This window comes from Vicugna pacos, unplaced genomic scaffold (assembly GCF_048564905.1).
Source record: "Vicugna pacos unplaced genomic scaffold, VicPac4 scaffold_20, whole genome shotgun sequence".
NCBI classification, from domain to species: Eukaryota; Metazoa; Chordata; class Mammalia; order Artiodactyla; family Camelidae; genus Vicugna; species Vicugna pacos.
In genome coordinates this window covers 60,230,451-60,253,058 of record NW_027328741.1, presented here as the reverse complement: position 1 = coordinate 60,253,058, position 22,608 = coordinate 60,230,451, and the positions used below count along the sequence as shown (strand labels likewise).

General features: G+C 40.0%; 1 protein-coding gene across 1 annotated transcript in view; it reads left to right on the top strand.

Annotated features, from left to right (window-relative positions):
• Window positions 1-7,592: 7,592 nt before the first annotated feature.
• LOC140693776 (uncharacterized) overlaps window positions 7,593-22,608 on the top strand; it is a 113,381-nt gene continuing 98,365 nt past the window's right edge. The window contains exons 1-5 of the mRNA XM_072957434.1: window positions 7,593-7,858; window positions 7,957-8,114; window positions 8,393-8,513; window positions 13,615-13,724; window positions 15,066-15,189. The gene's annotated coding sequence lies outside the window, so the exon portion shown is untranslated. The remainder of the gene's footprint in view (window positions 7,859-7,956; window positions 8,115-8,392; window positions 8,514-13,614; window positions 13,725-15,065; window positions 15,190-22,608) is intronic.

Sequence of the window (22,608 nt, the reverse complement as noted above, 5' to 3'; positions counted from 1 at the left end):
GATTTGGCATATTGGTGGGAATAAGAGGTTCTCATAATTGTTTCAGAAGGGTTGGGGAGCATGAGCTTAGAAAATGGGAGGAGATAGAGGCAGGGAGGTTCTTTAAACTTTGTGCAAGATGAGAAACAGTAGCTTTTCTTTTTTCTTCTAAAGCAAACTGGCACTGAATTGTAACATACTAATACTCAGAATTGCTTTTCTGATCAGAGACAAGTGCCTCAGATTTTTCAAGGCAACATGAATGATGAAATGTGTTTTAGCAGTTATCTTTAAAAGTAGTTTTATTTTTCAAGTATAAGTCTATAGACTGTTCTTTTTTTCCCAGCTGTACAAGAATTTCTCATTGATCCAGGTACGTGATCAATGTGTTTAGTTTCTTTGGGTTATTTATTTTTTTTAAGTGCTTGATTCATTCTGGTGTGAATGAATGTTTAAAATTTCTGGATTTTGATCTTTAAAACTTGCTGATTTATCAGAACTGCAAAAAACCTGATGTTTGTTCCTTGTTTGGTGGGGCAACCTATTGATTTATGTTGTCTGTTATAGAGGGAAATTCTTCCTCTAGCCTGTAGATAATTAAGTGAATGGTTTGCAGTGTGCCTTAAAAATTATTTGAATGCATTGAGCATGTTTGTCCAGTGAATTTTGGATTGAGTCATAATAATGACTTTGCTTTGATTCTGTGGCTTTTGTCCTCTCCACAAGAATTTGAATTCTGTTGCATTTTGTATTCGTGTTCTTAACAGGGGAAGGAATTTTGCATTTTTTACAGAGGTGGGTTTTCCTATCCCCTCTGAATTCCTTCTGTAATTGATACAGCGAAAATCTGTTATTGCAGTGCTTAATTATTTCATAAAAAATTTTTTGGCTTAATCAGAAACAATGACAAAGAATGATAATAAAAAATACGAAAACCTTCCTTCCTTTGAAGAATAGAAATGGGGTGGTCAGGCTCACGCATGCTTTGTACCTGACACACTTACTCTCATGTCATTGTGTATCATGAGTCGGAGATGGAGTTGCTTCAGGTTTATAGATTTTTGTTTTAACATTTGTGTTGAATTCATTCTCTAGGCATGATGATTCCTGTTGCCTTTGTGGAAAGTGTAGATGAAGGGAAACAAATGCTTTGTTTTGTTTTCAGGAGGCCTGAGATGCTGATGAGAAAAGAGTAGAGGGTGGGCTGAGGAAAATAGTGATAGACCCTCACCTCCAGGCTGAAATTGATGAACAAAGAAATCAATTAAGTGTATTGGTATTTGACTAATAGAAGTCAGACAGCCCAGACTGTCTAGTTATGCCCAAAGGAAAGTACTGAATTCACCTGCAGAATTAGGTGCTTTACCATGTAGAAGCAGCTTAGAGCAATCAGAAAAATCAGTCTTATGATGAGATATAAAAAGAATATAATATCTTTTATTTCTGAAACTTTTCTACATTAAGTTGTGTAGAGCTAAAATTAAGTTTCAAGCACCAGGAGTTAAGAGTTTAGGTGGTTCTGTGGGATCGTTATTCAGGGATGTGTCTAGACCCTGCTGGAGTGGCCGAAGCTGGCAGGAAAAGATCCAGAGCCAGGATTTGTCATCCTAGGATGTCCTCCATAATGGTTCCATGTGGGAGCCCATGATTGAGTTAACAAGTTGTAACACATCGCAGCCGCCTGTCAACTTTAAGAAAAAAAATGTGCTTATTAACTGCTTTAAAGCAAACACCTGTGCATCCTCACTCCTGTCTCCTTGCCATAAAAAGCAGAGACAATGCCTTGCTTGCATATTTGAGGTTATAGATAGCACACTGCTTATTGCACAGCAATGACCCAGGCCCTCAACTATAAACGCCAGGCCTGCGTGGTGTTAGATAGTCTATTATCCCCAAAACAGGGACCAGGCTGGTCTGGTGGTCTGCTTTGTAATGAACATGTCTAAAAAATGTATCTTGTTCCCCTCAGCCCATGACTTCCCTAAAGGTAAACTAAGCCTTAGTACTCATGGCGGAGTCTACAATCTCTGTCTCATCCCTTCTTTCCCCAAGTTCCTGCCTACTATCTCACAACTGTTATTGACTTTTTACTTTGATTATACACAATAAATATGGGAGCATTTGAGAGACTCGTGGATTTGGCTCCCTAATCCCTCTCGCTTTCTTTCCTTTTTCCGCAGTCTTGAGAAATTCATTCCGTGTCGGTAAGACTTCCGCCAGCCAGAACCCACAGTTCCAGGTGAGAAGGATGCAGGCTTTATCCCTCCTACCCGAGGGAGAGAGAGGAGATAATTGAGATATGCTCCCCTGTGGTCCCTTCCTGCCCCAGGGCCACTCCAGTTCACCTGCAGCCTTCTGGCCTCTGCTCACAGGGCCTCTGTCCCAGGATTGACCGCAGCCTTTTATTCCCTTGTCAACATTCCCTGTGCCTTTCAGAGGTTGCTCTCTTCTCTGCAATTCAACCCTGGCAGATGTGATGTTGGTCAGCGTGCTGATGGGCAGTTACTTGGGGACTCCCAGGAGCCATGCTGATTCTCCTGAGTCATTCGGGGTTACAGAACTGTCAAGCACTGCAGGAAGCCCATTCACGTGAGTTCAACACAGCATTACATCACTTTCATTTTATTTTTGAATTTTCAGTGGAGAAATTATTTGTAGCACACTGTTCCAGATTTTAGGCCGCCTGCTTTCCTCACCACCATTTCCTTGTTGGCTCTGGTGCTTGTTTTAAGAACCAGGTTTCCTCTCTGGTCATTTGTAGCAGCTGGGCTTGCCGAATCCTTGATTTGCATTTGAAGCAGAATGCTTCTTCGTGATGTCAAACTGATTTTCCTTGTCATGTCTGAATATTTCTTGTACACTCAGCAACAGTTTCAAGTGAAATGCTCTTGTCCAATTTCGGTTAACTAATATTTGCTGATCTCCTGCTTTCATGCTGAGGGCAGTTTCTTCTTCCTGTAATAAATGTTAGCAATTTGCATTTACTATGGAAGGTACTAATCCGAGGTGCTTTTGTTCTTAACAGTTTTAATACAAATCACCCATTAAAATGTACAGCGGATTTTACTCTATGCCCAGAAATGTGCATCCCAGTCAATCTTAGAATATTTTCTTCCCCCCAACAGGAAACCCAGTACGCATAAGCAGACATTATCAACTTCCCCATCCTCCCCAAGCCCCAGGGAGCCACTCTTCTGTCTCTGTGGATTTGCCTGTGCTGAACATTTCATGCAAATCGAGTCACTTCATGGAAGTGGAACCGTCTATTTTGACTGACTTCTTTCACACTGAGTAACGTTTTCAATGTTTGTCCACGTTGTGGCCTGGGTCAGTACTCTATGCTTTGCTATTGCTGAATAATATTTCACTGTATGGCTGGGCCCCTTTGTTTACCCATTCATCACGTGATAGACATTTGGGTTGTTTCTGTTTTTTGGCTCTGAAAATTAATGGCGAAAAGTAATGGTGAATATTCCTGTAGGAGTTTTTATGTTAACATTTGTTTTCAGTTCTCTTACTTGTGTGCCCAGGAAGCAGAATTGCTGGATCATTCAGAAGCCAAATGTTCAACTCTCTGAGGACGTGCCAGGATGTTTTCCAAAGTGGTCACGCTGTGTTACATCCTCACCAGCAATGGCTGCGGGCTCCGCTTCCTCTGTGTCCTCATTAGTGCTTGTTAATCTTTTTTTGATTTTAACCTATTGTAGTGAATGTGAAGCGGTTTCTCCTAGTTGTTTTGACTTGATTTCCTTTAGAGCTAATGTTATTGAACACCGTTTCATTGTGCTTATTGGCCATTTGTATATTTTCCTTGAAAAATATCTTTTCAGATTCTTTTTTCATTTTTTAATTGAGTTGCCTTTTTATTGTTGAGCTGTGGAATTTTTTTTTTGATACACAAATTCCTTATCAGATAAATGATTTGAAAAAATTTTCTCCTGAGTGTTGTTTTTTCACTTTCTGGATGGTGTTTTTTGAAGCAAAGTTTTAAAGTTTAATGAACTCCAATTTATCTCTGTTTTTATTTTTCCTTGTGCTTTTGGGGTAATATTTAATATCTGATGTATTTTATTAAAACTTGTATATATAAAATAACTTAATTCTTAGGACCGTTCTAGGAGATGGGTGCGGTTGTTGTCCCCAGTCTATGCATCGGAGACTGAGATGCAGAGAATTTGACTGACATATTAGTGTCAAAGCTACATAGTGCTGTGGGAATTCAGACCCTCATGATTTTCCCTAGCATCTGAGCTCAACACCACCATGCTCCAATCTTTCCAGGAAACGTTAATGAAACAATCTTTACTTTTTTGATTTCTTGTTAGATTTTTTTCTTATTGGGGACCTCAAATTCTCATTTTCTTTTCGGATATCAGTGTCGATTTATTTTAGGTCTCATGTAGGGAGAAGCATTGCTATCAGTTAACTTCTTTATTACTCACTCTCCAGTGATGATTGTTGCTAGTTGATCTAATCAAGTCATGCTTAAGTCTTTCCTGCTCATGACACTAACAGCAGAGTCATGACTTATAGAATGCTCAAAGAAGAAAGTGCTTGATTGATTTTATTTTGCCAACCAATCAAACCAATCAAATAAAACCCTGGTGTTGACACAGACTATAAGCCCTCCAAAATAGGGTCACTGTCTTCATTGTGTTTCATTTGTTGGTTCACAGTGTCTGGATAGTGCCTTGCTGTCCAGCAGTTTTGTGAGGATACGGTGCTCGTGAATCATTGTAAGGACAGAATTTTGACAACAGACTGTGTTGTTCATTTCACGAGGGAAAAGATCATATAGAAATACTGCTCAGATGCATTTTAAAATTAAGCTTGGAATTTTGAGAATAGTTCAAGAAGCCATACAAAGCTCTTTTTCACTAATTTTAGATCTATCTTAGACACATTATGTTTACATAGCAGAGTAACTTTTCAAGTAGATTTGACAAAGGAGTGTTATATTGATTATTTGTTTTTGTTGAAATACTCTACCAGGGATAAAGTCATAAGTGCCCATAAATGAACAAATATATTTGTATTTAAATGCAACTTGGGAGCAGACTACATATGTTTCTATATAATATATATGACTGTGTGTTTTAATCTTTCTGTCAGTGTTTTAATAGTTTTTCAGCAATTTTGTAACTTTAGAATTCTTCTAAAAAATTCACCCCCAATTCTAGTGCAGTTTGTACTGTGTATCCTGTCTTATGCATGGGATTCCACTGTCCCCTCAGTGAGGAATTTCCTCTCCTATTGTGTTAGGAGCAGAGTTAAAGGAACTGTGATTTCTAGGCCTTTGCTCTCCATGTGTTTGCAGTTGGCTCTCAGTCACGATTTTCCCTTTCCAGAGTTTTCATTGTTAAATTAGAATTTCTGAAAATAACTATTAATATGTTGCATTGGTCTCCCTAGAAACTTGACGTCTTTGTGCTTTTCAGTTTTCAATTTATGAAAAATGCAAATGCACTCTTGTTTTTAAGTTGTCCTTTTTCAATAGATATTTATCTCTTAATTGATAGAATAATTTTTTCCCAATGAATGAATCGGTGTGCATGTTTTAAAGGATAACTTACTTTTTATTTTTCTTATTGTAACAGTAATATTCATTGTAGAGAATTTAGTAAATAAGGATTAACACAGTAATAACTTCACAATGGCCTCTAATCTCACCTGGAGATACAGTTGTAAGGTTTGAAATTGAGAATTATAAGTCCTCTCAAATTTTTCTTTTTCAAGTACGTATAGGTTACTGAGATCCTCGAATTCCCATATGAATTGTAGCAGCAGATAGTCAGTTTCTGCAGAGGAGCCCGCTGGGATTGTGATCGAGACCACGTTGAATATACGGATCGCTCTGGGGAGCACTGCCATTCCAAGAGCACTTTCTTTTGATAGGGGAATGTGTGTGGAGTGTCTGTCCTGGTATTTAGGTCTTCTTTAACTTTTTTTTTCAACAATGCTTTGAGTTTACAGAGTATTATTTTACTTTAATTATCTTTGCCTTTATATTGAGGACAAGTGTGCAAGGTACTGGGATCAGAAGTGTATTTGAGCCCCGCAACTTGCTGCCACCATGGACGCTGCACTCTTGCTTCACCCGCTGTACAATCTTGCACAGAATACGACCTCAGTAACTCTCTCTTGAATGAATGATTATATGATTGTTGGATGATGCTTGAGAGTCCTTGTGATGATTTTTTTCCCCAGCCTTTCCCCAGTTCTTAACTATGCCCTTTCTCTTCCTAAACTCCAGCCTGGGTTTCAGCCTGCCTGTGGCATTGATTTTCCTTGTCTGTGGACTCTTCCTTTCACTGGTTCCCGATAATGTTACATGTGGGCTGTGGAAACTTGCTAGATGTCAAGAAAGAGCTAATCCATTGTAGGCCAGTATTTTTAGAGTTTGTTATTGTTTTATTGATTGAAATTAAATGAGGCTGCCCCCTGAGCCCTCCCATGAGCACTTTTGACCTTCCTACAGCTGATACTGCTCTAGTTGCTGCATGTGCCCTTTCCCCAGCCTTGATTTTGTAATTGAATAAGTCACCATCACTGGAGCCCTCTCTTTAAAAGATAAAGAGAACATTTGCTCCTTTTCCCTGTTTGGGGACTTCAATGAGATGAGATCCCAGATAAAGAATGGAGCCCCACCTCTTTCTGACCCCCGCTGTTTCCGTTCCTTTCTTCAGGGGAAAAGAGTACAATTCAACAGTATAAAGATTGATTGTGAGCTAATGAGATAGACAAGACAACCGATCATTTATTAAATAACCTTTCATGATAGAAACAAATGTATTATACACACAAACAGCACACAAAGCACTGTAGTACCATGGTTACAATCGTGGGTCCGAGTTCGTGTCCTGCTCTGGAGAGACCAGTCCTGTGAGATGGAGAACTGGTAAGTCGGCTTAGCCTCTCCAGAACTGGTTTTCTGTCCTGCAGAGACGGGGCTCGCTAGGCGTCCCCCCCGTAGAGGTGCTGTGGGGTGTAAATGACGCGCGTGGGCAGCCTGAGCACAGCTGCTCATTCCTTGTAAGTGCAGGGTAGCATAGCTTTTGCGGTGATGGCTTTATGACCGCCCCATGTAGACTGTCAGTGCTCTGAAGGGATGCCTTGTGGTTTGGAGATGGGATTCTCACTTCTGTAAATACCCAAGTATAGTGTTATTGGGTCCTGCTGATTTCAGTCTATTCTTTAGAAAGTACATATTGTAGATATATTTTTCAAGCATGCGTGCTTTTTTTCTTTTACTATTAAAGTTCTACCCTCTCATCTCTTGGTGTTACTTTTCATGGAATCCAGGAAACAGTCCTAAGCTACCTGCCTCTTCACACTTTTCCGTGGTGGTTTCCTTCCCTGATTAGAAGAGGGTTTTGCATAGGAAATTTTATTTGTTCCCCTTTTCTTGGAGTCTCTCTCTCTGTCTGCCCATCTCTCACCTCTCAATCTGTCCATTTCTCAACCCACTGCTTCTTCTGACATGTTCCAAAACGCATTTCAGGTAGCTTACAGAAGAACAGATACCAAATAAACAGGTGAGGAAATGGGGCCCAGTTCAGACAGTGAGGCTAGGAGGCGAGCCTGTGTGAGGGTTGCAGGCGTGAGACACATGCCTCTGCCATGTGACTTATAAGATCGACAGCAGCAGTGTGTTTCAAGCTCCCAGCAGACACAGGGAAGCAGGATTTGAGGGAGATGCTTACTGGCTGTGAAATAAATAAGTGACTTAGGAGAAGCCCAGCCTTTCCAGCTACTAAGGCTTAGGAGAATATTTTGAGTGTCTTCCAAAATCAGAGTATGGCATCTTTTCTTTTTTCAGAGTTCTATGTATAGTTGGTTACATTCTATACCTGGAAATTTCTCCAAAACTGCTTCCCACGTGAGTCCCATGGCTCGGGGATTGGGTGGTTCTGCTCATTGATGGGGGTTGGCCAGAAACAGAAAATGAGAGCCTCAAAGGGGCCTGGGATTTGTCAGTTATGTTTTGTCAGTGCTGTAGGGTTCAAGAAATGCTTTCACCGTTTCTCTCCATCTGAGGCGGCAGCGTAATCTCTTACCAGCATCAGGAGCTCAGGGCCACGGGATGGTGGGGGCTGACTGCACTGCCGTCAAGACAGCTGAGCTAGTCACTGCAGGTGTGGTTCTTTTACATACTGCAGTTCATGCTCTTTACTAGAATGTTTCAACAGGGAGTTAATTAACTGAGTTAATTAACATTTAATAAATATGATCTTTGTTGAAAAGACAGTTATAGGCAGAATATAAGCTGTGAAGTCTTTAAAAACGGTTTCATTACTGAAATTTCATTTGGGGAGATACACGGTTTATCTTATATATGGCTCTCTTTTAAAGTAACAAAGAAACAAGACAGAAAAGGCAGAGGATGATTTCTGTTCTTCCTCTCGGCTTGCAGGTGCCTTCACCTCCAGTGGCATCCATCCAGACACCAGCACTGACACTGGCCGTGCTCAGAACTGCCTCAGCCCTGAAGACACTGCTGACAAATAGAAGGGGGCCACGCCCTGTTACAGCAGGTGCTCTCACTTTGTGGGTCCTTATGTAACTGCGTGGTGTTAATCAGGATCGCCCGTCCTACATTGTGTGATGCTGCTGCTTTGTCTCCTAGTTACTTGTTTCTCTAAGTATTCTTGTATTATTCTCCAATGCATAGTACTACACACCTAAAAATGCTTTTTTTCAGATGAAAAAGAATGTGCATTTAAAATAATAACTCTGAAAAAGGGGGCAAAAAAGGCTATCCTTGTCCCGCTATTCAAAGATAATAATTAACACGTTAACGTATATTTTCATCAGTGTGGATCACCTCTGTCATAAAAAACCAGAGAGCACTCTGTGACTGTTTACTGTGTGGACACCTCCATTTTCCATTCGGCTTTTTATATGTTTTTCTACAATATTCTATCTCCTCTGGCATGATTTTTGATGACCAGTATAGCATTCTGTCTTGTGGAGGCATTGTCCATTTTACTTCGGACTTAAATAAACTTTTAAATTCCAAGTATACTTAACTGAAATACTGAAAAGAGAACTGTGGTGGTAGAGGAAGGCCCTACCTCCCTTCCCCTTATTTCCGAAGAGTAAAAACTGTTGAAAATTTGATATATATGTTTCATGACCTTTATGCCTATGACATACATATATACACACATATGAGAATTCCATGTATACGTGTGTGTATATATGCTTTATTTAAAAATGAGACCATACTATATGTTTTTCTGCAGCTCGCTTTAATCACTCAGGTGTATATCATAGTCGTCCTCCCACTCCAGACTCACCCGGTCCTTTCAGATAGAGTGGAGGGGTCTCCTGATTTGCGGGTGTGGTCTCTTTCCCACGCACACCTTTGGTGAGAGAATGCTGTGGACAAGGCCCTGGACCACGGCGAAATGCCGGCTCCCTCATTGCTCGCAGCTCGTCGTGATTTAACGCATCATTGTCTTGATGGTGGACAGTTAAGTTTTCTCCATTTTCCACTGTCAGAAAGGATATTTGACTGGCATCCTTCTTGTACAGACATTCCTGTGATCTTTTATGAGTATTCCTTTAGTTAAGGCTTCTGGAAATTTAGTCCCTGGATGTGACATTTACATTCATCACAGACTCCATTCAAGTAACTCTAGAAATTCCTTCCATAGGGGAATGAAAAGATGCACAATTACTTATGTAACCAATTCTCTATTGCTGGATATGATTTCACTTCAGTTTTTCTTCCCACCATTGTAAACAGTGCTGTGTAAATGCCCTGATGGGTACATCTTTTTGGACTAAATTTGTTTTTTCCTAGAGGAAACGATTCGTAGAAGTGGTGTTGAGTCAGTGTGTACGTACGTTTTTCAGAGTTTACATATCCATTGACATGTCGTCCTCTGAAAATGTCGCTCATGGTTTCTTCTCCCACAGATGGACACTAGATAGAATATCTTTTAAAAATATTTGCCAATATGATGAGCAAAAGTGCTTTTTCATTGTTTTAGTTTGCATTTGATGACCAGTGAGGTATTGAGCATTTTTCACTCATTAGCCATTTGACTTTTTTAAAATGAATGATTCCTTTTATCCTTTGCACACATTTAAGTGGGGGAGCTTCTTGTTGGTTAGTGACAGCTCTTTGTATGTTATGAACATTAACTTCTTGTCTTCAACAACATGTATCACAGAGCTTTTTCTTGTCATTTCTTGCCTTTCATTTTGTTTAGGAGGATTTTAATTTTGGTAGTGTCTCAAAATATTCTTATGATAATAAATGTATTCCTTATGTGTTTTATCTTTGAAATTATTCTTAAAAATAATTTCTTATACTGGAATAAATCTCCTCTGTAGGTTTTTTTTAATCTCTAAGATGGAGATGATAATAGTACTTGTTAATGTAAGGGTAAGTTGAGTTAATAAGAGCAAAGTGTTGTATTTGCTGTTATTAGTACTTTTTTATATTTACATCACTGTCTGTAAATTATCTTGTGGTCCTTATGAGAGGAATAGTATTTATTCTTTCTAGGTGATTGTCTGATTGTCTCAGGACAATTACTGAAGTCATACTTTTCTCTTTGATTTGAAATCCCACCTTTACAAAATACTTATGTACACTAGAGTCTCTTTTTGAGCTCATGGTTCCCTTCTGTCAATCTGCCTTTCTTACTCCAGCACCATAACTTACATATTGTAAAAATTTATTTAATAATTGGCAGTCTGAATTTTTTTTCATTCTTTTCTTCCATCCCAAATTTTCTTGTCTAGTATTATGATTTTATTATTCCTGAAGAATTCCAAAATATTTTGTTCAAGTTAAAAAAAAATCAGATTGGAGTTGTCATGGGAGTTTTCAGTAGGTTTTGAATTATTCTGATGAGAACTTACATCTTTACAAAACTGCTTTCCTCCATGCAATTTGTTGATGTCTCTACATTCTCACCTCTTACTTTACCCCTCAGTACAGCCCTGAAGTTTCTCCATTTAGAACATGGGCATTATTTTTTAACTTATTCCAGATTATTGTTTATGTTTTTGTCAATTTTGTAAGTGAAAATTTTTTGCTATTATATTTTTAAACGCTTAAAACTGAAATTTAGAAAGGAAGATTCGGTTTGTAAATACTCACTTTGTAATTTGTCATTTAAAATTGTAAGTATTAAGTAGTTGTTCCAGAATCCTTTCTTTTTTGTTTTTAAAAATTTGTGTCGAAGATTCTCAAAATGTTCATAGCTAAGTAGTATAGGTGGGGAGACAGATGGAGAGAGGTAGTGTGGCTCATGTACAAACTGTGAGCAGTTTCATGGCTGCCTTTAGGCTGGAGAAACCACAGAAGAGCCCAGGTTAGACAAGGAATGGCTTTGTATGCACTTGAAAGCCAGCTTTCCTGCCTGTATGGTGAAGCCTGGTGGGCGTGGCAGGTAGATGATCAAGGTCTGATCAAGGTCATTTGCTGCACAGAGCGCTGTGTCTGTGAGAAATGGTGACCATTGCCATGGCAAATGCTTGGTGCCAGGAACAATGCAGGGGAGCTGGGGAGCCTGTGTTAAGGATTTTCCAGTCCTGGGAGTGGGAAGATCAGACTCTGCATTCAGATCTGAGTTTGAATTAATCCTCTTTAGTTTACTGGACCTCTGACTTTTGTCAAGTTATGCATCCTGTTTGAACTCCTGCTTTGTTGTCTCTCAAAACAGAAGAATTACAGCCTGCTGCTAGAGTGTTTGATCAGGGTAAATGATTTGTGTCTATAAGATGCCACGTACAGTCACAAGCTCAGTGAGCAATGAGCTGTCCCCTCTTCTCCTGCAACTCAGTGCTCGATAAGTCATCAGCAGAAAGCGAGTCCCTAATTTGTATGTGGTGCAAGGAAGAACAAAACTAACGTCTTGCCTTTCCCTGGCAGTATTCTTACTTCTTTGCTTCATGTACCTCTTTCCTCCTTCACTCTCCCCTTTCACCTCCTCCACCAAGAGCCCGAGACTCTCTCAGAACACTAGATTCAAATTATTTAAATGTTGGCTCATTCCCATGAAATGACAGTGACTTAAAAAAACTGTACACATCCCAGAATTCATTGTATTTGATTTACACACACACACACGTGCACACACACACACACACACATCAGGCTACCTCCCATTTGCTGAGGGAGAAGGGCCACTTTTTCTGAGTTTTCATTTACTCAGCGTGAGAGCAGTCTCTTAAGCAGAATTTCACCTGGCTTCGTGCATGGTTTTTTAAATTGGATTTCTGCTTTTTGTCCATAAAAATATTCTCCTATTAGAAGACAGGAAGTGGAGACATAGATATTCTGCTGAGATATTGGTGTTATCATATTTGAGTTTTAATGGACATAAGGCGGCATAGAGTCATACATTATTATGGATGAGAATCCTTGATGATGTAACTTGGACAAGAATCTGGGTCTCCTGCCATCGTGTCCATGCGGGTGAAGAGGCAACTGGGTGGGGGATGGCAGGGAACCTTCTTGCTTGAGTTCCAGGTTCTTGTTAGTTTTCATTGCTCAGCTGCCTTTAGTTTATGTCCATGAGGCCTCTCATGGGAAGGTCACTATGTCCTGAGAGACTGAGTTACTAATCAGCAGAAAGCTCTGGACCCACTCATATTTTCCAGAGTTTTTCTGCTGACCTGCTGACACTTTATATAAATGAGACCTAACAAACTACTGGATATAAAATCCTTATTGTTATCATTTGCCCTCAAGTTCCATAGGAATGGGGTGCTGTCTCAGGCTGTCTAAGGCTAGATCTGAACAAAGATAGGGTGATAGGCTCCGCTGCTGGACCCTCCCCAGTCGAATGGGATTTCCACCTTAGTTTTTAGAATCAGGCAGATGAGTTCAAATCTTGTCTTTACCAGTTATTAGCTTTGTGACCTTGGGGAAATAACTACTTTTTTGGTTCCAATTTTCTTTATCTGTAAATAAGTTCAGTATTTATTTTAGGGTTTTTGTTTTAGAATTGAATGTGCTAATTCCCTAATTTATTCCTAAAATACTGATCACATGGTTCTATGCTGGTGCCTTAGTAGTTGATTGCTAAGGGACTCAACAGTGAGAATGGGGATGGGGCCCCCTGGGTCATACAGCTTATATTCCAGGATATGCTTGTAAAAGACAAGATTGCAGTGGATTTTTAGTAAATGTCCATTCCTTTCCTAATCCCCATTGATTGTGTATATATCTTTATACTAATATATGAACAATTTTTTTTGCAGTTTAAATCTCTTTGTAGTATTTAAAGAATGTAACTATAACAAAAATACGTGAAATAAAATGACTTGACTTTTATTTTCCTTTCAATAAGCAAAACAAAATAAAATAGAAAAGAAAAGAAAAAGTATTGAAGGAGTAGAAATAATTTTATTTCCGTGGAATCAACTCCCTATGTTAGGTTTTTCCATTGTGTTTTTCAACATCATATAAAATTGACAGGTTGTGACTTCAGTGTTGATAGCTAGGTGAGTATAGTTTCTTTTTGTGGTTGTCTTTGATGAATTATTTGCACTAGATCATAAATGATGTGCATGTTACATATTGGAAACGAGGAAACATTGGAGACATACTACCTCCAATGCAGTCATTTTGTTACCGAGTCCAAACTCGTTCTGCTCGCCGCATGACAGGCCAATAAACTGGGAGATGAGGTGTTGGAGCAAGGAATAGTGACTTCACTTGCAATGCTGGCAGACCCAGAAGACGGCAGACTGATGTCCTGGAGAACTATCTTCCCCAAGTAAGAATTCAGTCTCCTTTTATACTAAAAAGGGGGGGGGGGTTGGTTGGTTGTTGCATACTTCTTGCTTTATGAATTGTTTGTCCTTTGAATCCGCTGTTCTTGCAGCTGTCCATGTGGATCAAATCATGGTACCCCTGTAAAACCTCCAAAAAAACAAAGGCTATTCTCTATTATGCAACTTGCCATCTCTACAGAAGTGCAGATGAGCTAACATTTTTAAAGATCAGGGCCAGGAGAATAGGCTTTCCTGCAGATTTCAGGCTAAAGGCAACTTTCTTTTTCAAATGGTGCAGAGCTACCAAGTCTGAGCCTAGGAAACAGGGCACAGGTTTAAACTCAAAGGAACAGATTTAACATAGGGTAAAAACTGTTACATTTTATTACAATTCCATTTCCAGCTTCATAGATAATATTAGTAAGAAATATGAGCAATTTTGTATTTTTGCTTCTTAATAACCGATAAGTGTACCAACTATATTTTGTGAGCAGGGATGCTGTGCAGGCATTGGGGTGACAGCAAACTCTTGTACGGGGTGGCCGACCCTGCAACATCTCTGATGCCCCGTGAGTGTTGGTGAGGGTCCCCGTAGCCAGGGGCTCTCTTCAGGAACCAGCATATGGGCATTGACCTCTGGAGAACTCTTTTTCGGCTGCAGGAATTTTTTCAGATATTGAGATTGAAAAATCACTCCAGCTGGGAATAATTAGGGAAAAAAAAGAAAAGGAAAAGGGTTTGGAGTAGAGTAGAAGAGTAGGAGTTAAGATCACGGAGCCTGAGTGCTTGGCAGCGGGGCCTCGGTAGAGAGGGGAGCAGAGGTGGGGAGGGGCCTGGCTCCAGAACCAGCTCCTGTAATTGCCCCCGCACGCAAGCCACATAGCTTTAAATTGGCCTGGGCCACCTCTCTGGGCTGGATATCACCCTGGGCAGAACCGTGGTATCTGTAAAGTAAAATGACTTCACAACTATTGCACAGAGCTGCAGGTGTAAGAGAGCCTAAGCCTGTCTCAGAGTGCAGGGGACAAGCGGAAAGGAATGGCAAAATTTCCACTGACAATTGAAATTTTGTTAAATAGCCTGCTACAGTTGTTTGCATCACTTGAATGAATGCAGGCATATTTCTGTGGGCATTTATAGGTTCACTGAACCCCACCAGCCCCTCTTGCCCCCATCGGAGATGGGCTTTCTCAAGCACAGTGCCCCTCCTGCTTGGGTGGAAAACGCTGCTGGTCCTTGCCTGGGGCCGGGCTGCTGCAGGGCACTGAATCCCCGAGGCACGGCCTGTGAGACACGACAGGAACATCTCTGCTCTTGACTGGGTGCCTCCGTTTCCCCTGCAGTGTAAAAATGCCGATGACTGAGTTAGAAGCATGCTTCCAAGCTGTCCATGTCCTTGGCATCCAGAAGCGGAGCCTGGAAGCTTTCGAATTTATCCAGAATGCGGTTTACATTCACCTTCAGCAGGTGAGTGTATGTCCTTACACAAGTGGAGGAATTACTGCAGTTTTCCTGGAACTTTCTCACTACAAGTCCATTTGATTTTTCTGTGCTAGGATTCAGTATGGCCTGCTAAAAACTCTGGAGTGAGATCTTGAAACCCTGATGAAGAGCATTATCTATTTCATTTCTCTATATGATACTCTTTTACTTTTAAAATTCAGAATTTTTGGTTGTTTCAAAAATTTTTGGGGGGGTTGGAGAATCATGTTTGCTCTTACCATCTTTGCAACCTGTTGCTTTGTGCCTCTCACCTGTCTTCTGTCACTTGTGAGGCGGTTCCATTTGTGACCCTGTCCGGGTTGTTCATGTTATAAAACATAAAGCCTGTAAAAGTACAGTCCCTTTTCCTCCGAAGACATTCCACAAATACTCCTTTAACCTGGGTGTGGTTTTAAGAAGACAGAATCTTTAGAACATGTCCTTGCAGGTTGCTAGTGCAAAATCCCAAAATCAATAGTCTAGCTCAACATCTAAAATCTTTCTAATTTACCTTGGAATTGTATGGATAATTGAAGCAGTTTGCTAAGAACTCAGACCAGGTTTAGAATACAGGCTGGTGTAGCTCAGCAGGTCCTCCCAAGCTGATGCTCTGCCAGAGGGCGGGGCCGAGGGGAGAGGGCGGGGCCGAGGGGAGAGGGCGGGTCCTGCCCTCCCTGAGGTGACAATTTCATAGCAAAGACTTTCACCTGGTGAAGAACTTGGAGTTTCTTCTAAGAAGAGTGGGTCTGAAAAGAGTCCAAAAAGCGCGGGAGTGACAAAGTCCCATTTGTCTCAAGTAGGGGAGAGTGGCTGTGGGGCCACGTAGGAGACTCATGTGTCCAGGTGGGCAGTGTTGGTGGCTTCCACTTGAGCGGTGGGACGGTCAGTGTTTAAAAGCGAACATATTGAAGGCATGTTTAGATGGTAAAAAGGAAAGGATGAAGGCTGTCTGTGAATGTAGGATGGAGTAAGGCCCAGGTTTCTGGGTGGATTAATGAGGTAAATGATGGTCCTTCTGTGCTCTGAGGAGGGAAAGCTGCAGAGGGAGTTCTGCGGAAATCTGATGAGTTCAGCTGTGGGTAAAGTGAAAGGTTGTTAGATGTGTGGTCTGGGAGCTCAGCTGAGAGCCAGTAGTGAGTAGGGGGAGGTGAGAGGGACTTTCAAATAATTTTGTATTGTGAACATACAAATAAGTATGAGTAATGACACATTTAACACCTCTATATTCTGGATTTAAAGCCCAGTAACATTTTGCTATACTGACTGCAGAGGTTCTTAATATTTTTTAATAGAAATAAGTAGAAACAAAATAGTGGAGTTAGTGAGCATCTTAGAGTAGATGTGTGTCCTTGTATGTATTTTTATACCTCATCTGTTTATAACCATAATCTACAAAAAGTTATCTTGCTTAGCATAAGAGTTAAACACAGGGACGTGACACACATTGTTGGGGGTTGAAGCTGATCTTCTCGGGCAAATTATGGACCCTCTCTTTGCCTTAGTTGCATCGTCTGTGACTGCCCCAGGGCCCCTCATCACAGCTGATTTCCTAGAGTAGATGTTGGGAGGGAGGCTGCTGAAGGGAGTAAGAGGTGGCAACTGCTAGGGATATTGAAGAGAGACAAAAACAGATTAAAGCCGATAAACTGAGTACAAATACCCTCTAAATAGAAGGAATCCCGCAGTGTTTTGAGCCGCTTATCATAAGGGAAAGAAAATCACGTGGATCCAAAGCTCTTGAGCATATGAATATTGTGGGTGGGAGGGTGTCATTATAAAAGTGTTGAGAAAAGGCCTCTTTGTTTTCCTTGACATTACCAGTAAGGATGGGGAGCAGAAGCGAAACCCTCTGCTTCACAGTTGAAGGTGCTGTTTTGTGTGAAACTGACCAAAGTTTGGAAACCAGTCATCAGCGATGCTGGCAAATGAAGAGGCTTCTGGATTGGGTGGGGCACTTGCTGTGACTTCCAGGTGACCTGCTGGCTGGGGACTGTGTGGCGGGCAGTAGTTTTGCAGGGTAGCCCGGGCATAATCCCTGGCTCTGATGCTGCTGGTCTGATTAACAGACCTGGGCGCACACTGTCCTAATGGGGCAGCTCGGGATGTGGCCCTGCCGTGCTGAGAGCGAGAAGAGGGCTCCCCTGAGGAGGTGTCCCTGCGGAGAGTGGAAATGTACTCCTGCAGGGGAGGAAGAGCCTCTGAGCAGCGGGCCGGATGCACAGGCAAGACCAGCATGAGCACTGATGTTTCCGGGAGCCGGAAGTCATACAGTGGCCCAAACGGCCTTGTTCCTGAGAGACTGGAGGGAATAGATGCTGAAAAGGCAGGCTAGGGTCAGACCCTGTGGTGGGTTATGAGTGACAGGAGAGGATTGTTCAGGCAGGCATGAGACAACCCTGTGGGCGTCCCAGCTGGGGCGTCACGCCGAAGGGAAGAGCAGAGTTATAGACTTTGCCACTTATTAGCTGTGTGACTTTAAGCAATATCACCCCACCTCTCTCTATATATATCTTCATCTGTAAAGTGACACAGTGACAAGGTCGTGTCATCAGAAGTATTAGCTTAGCTCTGATCCTCTTTGTCGACTCCTGTCAGTGCTTCCCTGCAAGGTTCTGCAATGGCTGCTTTTACTCTGAGACAGGAGGGCATAGAGGGACACTGTAATACCCGAGGGCAGGAAGGGGTTGCTTTAAAAGCAGGCATGTAACAGCCTGCAGCTGCAGACCTGCAGGCAGTTTGGTTGACGGTCCTTGAGAGGACTTTGGAGGCCTTAGCGTCGTCTTAAGTCTTGTTTCCCCTTGGGGACCGGATTTGCCTTTGGGGATTGATGTTGAAGATTTGAGCTTCTGCAAAGCTGTTTTCAGAGATGGGTATATACGTAAAATATCATATAAAATAAAATGATTTATTTAACGAGTGCGAATTTGTAGCTGTTAGGAACAGCTCTGTTGGCCTGGTCTCCACGTGGGACACCAAGGGTCAGCAGAGCGTGCAGGAGGGCAGGCAGCCTGCAGTGCTTCTGCGGGGTGTTCTCCCCAGCAGGGCACTCTGCTGAGTTGAGTCTTCTACGCGTTTTGTTGCCAGAGGAGCAGACAGCAAATTAATGAGTTCTAGAGGGATTGTATAATGACAGGAAGAAATAGGAACCCGGAGATTTTCCGGACTAAAACACGCTTTGGTTCCTGATTCAGTGTGTTCCATTACAGAATTGATGAGTTGTGTCTATTCTGGAACGTCATTGAATTAAACGTTCAGCCTATATGTTAAGGGCTTTGTTTTATTTGGCTGGAGGACTCGAGCCGGGATGACAGCCTCTCAGATCACTCTGAGGGACTGCTCCCAAGAGGTAGGGGAGGAGCTAGGATATATAGAAGCTTACAACAAAGACCAGGTAATTGGAACAATAAAACATTGCTTGTTATCTAAAGAAAACCAGATATCTCAAGTTCAAGTATTTACTGCTTTTCTATGTATGGTGAGAAGCAAACATTTGGGTCATTGAATTCATTCCTTTGGCAATCCCCTGGCTATCTAGGGCCAGTATCCTGTCCTTTCTTACTCTGAGTCTGCTCAGAGGGCACCACTGTGAGTGACAGAGAGGCCGGGCTCTAGGCATGTACTCGCTGGGGGTTGGCAGCAGCCGCTGATGACTCGGATTCAGCATTCTTTGTTTACTGTCATGGTTGCCGTATTTTCATGCACATTGTAGTATTTTCATTCACAGTGCTCCCACTTGGTCCTAAATTCGACCAATATTTTGAGAGAAATTTCATGACCAATTTTGTCCCACGGTGCTAGGATGGCTCATTCGTAGTTCAGGTGAAGAATCTTCTGAGTTGCCATTCAAGGTGTTAGTTTTTTTTGTCAGGCCCTGTTGATACTAAAAGTTCTCTGGATCACCTGTCTTACTAGTCTATTATGATACAGAAAGTGTTTACCCATCTTTGCTCATTCCCATACCTAGAATCACACTATTATATTTATTTTATTCAGGGTTATAAATTTTATCTGTTTCTTCAAGATGTTTAGCCATCATCAATCTTGTGGGCCTAGTTACACATTGGGAATTGTAACAGACAACAATTTTATAAAATAGACAGGATATAAGTAATACAGCTAGTAACGTTAATAAAGTCACGAGTAAGAATTTAATAGTCGACATGTTGTATTTTTGGGTTAAAATTTTGCTTGTGTTTCTGAGTTTGATCCTATGAGAAAGTTCATATTTATGGTCAGGGTCAGAGCAGGTATTAATTGGCCAGTTGAAATCTCCCACCTTGTAAGATCAACAGTGGCCTAAACAGAACTATAAATTCTTTTTAGAATAACGTTTCTGAGGGCTATCTAGTTAGAGCCTTGGAGTAGGGAAACCCACCAAGGTAACACAGAAGTACTAGACATAGGTAATTTATCATAAACTTAACAAGTGGAGTAGTTCATAATCAAAGGTTGGAGAAATTATCAAAGTAATTGGTATACAGTCCTGGTCCGGTGTCTTGGGTCAGCTGTCTAGCTCAGATGTCATCTTCTTCTCATCCTGGTCTGGTAGCTTTTTCTCCATTTGGGCATTGTTTTCAGGGGAGCAGCACTCGATAGGCCAGTGCAGTGCAGGGGATGTTTCAGATAGGAAATGAATCGGAGACTCCGTTTCCTTCAGCTTTGGTGTGTATGGTCTGGTAAAGAGTACCTGAAAAAGGGTCCTTCCATTCAGGTTGGAGACAGTTCTTTAAGTCATGCCTGTTGCAGTATGTATAACCCCTGGCTGCAGGTCATGGGGCATTGGAACTTTACCCAAGTATAGATTTCTGAGCTTCAGAATCAAACCTAGAGTATCTTTTTCATAATTCAATTAAACCGTACAGTAATGTGACATAACAGCAAGGAATGATCTGGGAAGTGTCTTAGTAAATATGGACCTCAATTAACAAAACTAGAATTTAATATCCACTAAAATATAATTTATTTTCTCTCTTAAGTTACCCTCAGTTTTCTCAAATATAGCCAAATCAAGATTAATTTTTTACAACTTAGGTCTGATTATTTGATCATATAGGCTTTTTTAAATTGGCTGTGTTGGAAGTTTTAATACGGAGTCTCAGGGTAGAATGTTAAGGTTTGCTAAGGCCAAGAAAGCCACGTCAAGGCTTTTCATGGGTTTCTGCCTAACAGAATTAGGTAAATTCTTTTCTCTTTAAAATCCTTAAAATATCTTTATACTCCTATATCTGTTAGGAGATGATCTCCCTAATTTGTTTGATAGAGCCACTGGGGACCTAAGTGTTTTTAGTCTATTGAGGGATCAGATAGAGAGAAAAGATAAGTGTTCCAAGTGTGATTACATAGGTATAATTTATCAAATTGCTGTGAACCATAACTAGCTTAAGGAGAAGAGATTCTTTACGTCTGGGAAACAGGTTAAAAGCCAGTAGTATTTCAAACAATATCAAAAATTATAACCATATTCAGCAGGTTAACCAGTCCCATGTAACTAATTCTTTTAATGAGAGTTTTCATTAGAACTTTAAAATGTCTTACCCAGTTTAGTTCAGTGCTGTAGTTTGAAATTTATTAGAAATCAGTAAATCTCCTTGAAGAGAAAGCATTTTGCAAAACCATCAGAAGAAAACAATTAACTGTCTATAAATGACAAAAATTTAAAAGCATGGTTAAACACCGTTACACTATAATCAATAAAGAAACCTGTTCACTATACCCATAATTATCACTGGTAACATTTAAGATATGCCAGAATTTTAGGGAGTCCATGTAATTTCTACAATACCTATATTAATAATATTTCTCATTCAATATAACCTTAGAAGTTTTATGATTCATTTGACAATTCCATGTTATTTAAAATGCCAAATGAAACTTTATAGTTAAAAATCTCTCTTTGGGATGTTTCAGGGGCCTTCTGTAGCATCCCAAACTTAACTGGAGATTAAAAGAATTTTAATTAATTAAATTAATTTTTATTTAATTAATTAGAATTTTATATTTGGGGAGCTTTGTGAAAGATTTCAGAACACTTGATCAGATAAACATATAGATCACTGTAAAGTAGTACTAATTCATTAACAAGAAAATATGTCAAATGTAAAGGCAGAACAGATCAGCTAAGTGGTATAAGAAGTTTTACAATCTGTTACTGAAGGTGGATTAATATTTTAAGAAAATTTTTTCCTCTTAACAGAGAGAAAACCAAATCTAATCTTGTTCCAGCTAACTTCTAAGATTCATTTACGTTGCCCAATTTGTTTCTAAACTTAGCCAATTCTGACCATGTACAAAACTCTTCCCTCAGGGTTCCTTTTCCACAAGCCTTCCACAGCTTTCTATACTTATATTAGTGTGTCCCTTATTTTGTCTTCCATTCAGAGGTAACCAGCTTCAGGAGAAAGTCACTATTTTTCATTAACAAAGTATTATTCCATTCTTACATCTTCCTTTACGCATTTATATTACTTTCCTAGGATACTGAGATCATTCCCTTACTAATAGAGACTATTTCAGTGTGGCACCAACCATTTATTAATATTTCTATATACCTTTAGTTTCACTGTAAGAGGAAGTCAAATGTTAAGTAATTCGTATTTCAATGTTATTTTATCTGAAAATGGCATAGCTATTTAATAAAATCTTGTCATTTAACTTAATTTAGCACACCACTAGAATTTAAAGATACCAAACACTTAGAGATTATCTTAAACATACATTTTAAAAATATATTTTAAATATTTACCCAAAGCTCTCATCTCATTTGCATTTAATTTACTTAAAATTTTACCACAGCACATTACTTTTATTTTTTTTTTTGACAAATCTGCAACAGATATAACAGGATCTTATTTGACTTTCATTAAACCTAGGTACAGTAAAGGTATTATACATAATATTGATGACTTTAAAGATGTCTATATTAATTAGAACATACTTAAACTAAACAATATCAAATATTATCTTAATATTGAATATTTTCCATTTCACATGACGCTGAAAGTCAATTTGTTCAGTTGTTATTTTAAAAATACTTAATGTTTAAGCTCTTATATTTTTACGTCAATTAAGCAGAGCTCTATGACTTTGAATTTTTTTTCTTTAGCAGTAGAAATATCTCACTTCTATAATGTGTACACAGGCTTATAATCAGAAAAAAGCTAGAGATCTCATAGCTTCACTTTAAAACTTACTTATAAGATAGGTATAATAATAGTTGGAGTAAGCTGAATTTGCTTGCTCAAATCACTAAGGCTTACTATTTATGAAACAGACAGTTAAAATTTCTTCACAAAGGCTGAAGGACCCTTCAGAGTTCTGAGTTCTAATATGCCAAAAATTTCTTGGCCTTAAGGTTTATTTCGTTGAGCTAATTAGACTCAGTCCTAGGTCACTGTTTGTTGTATT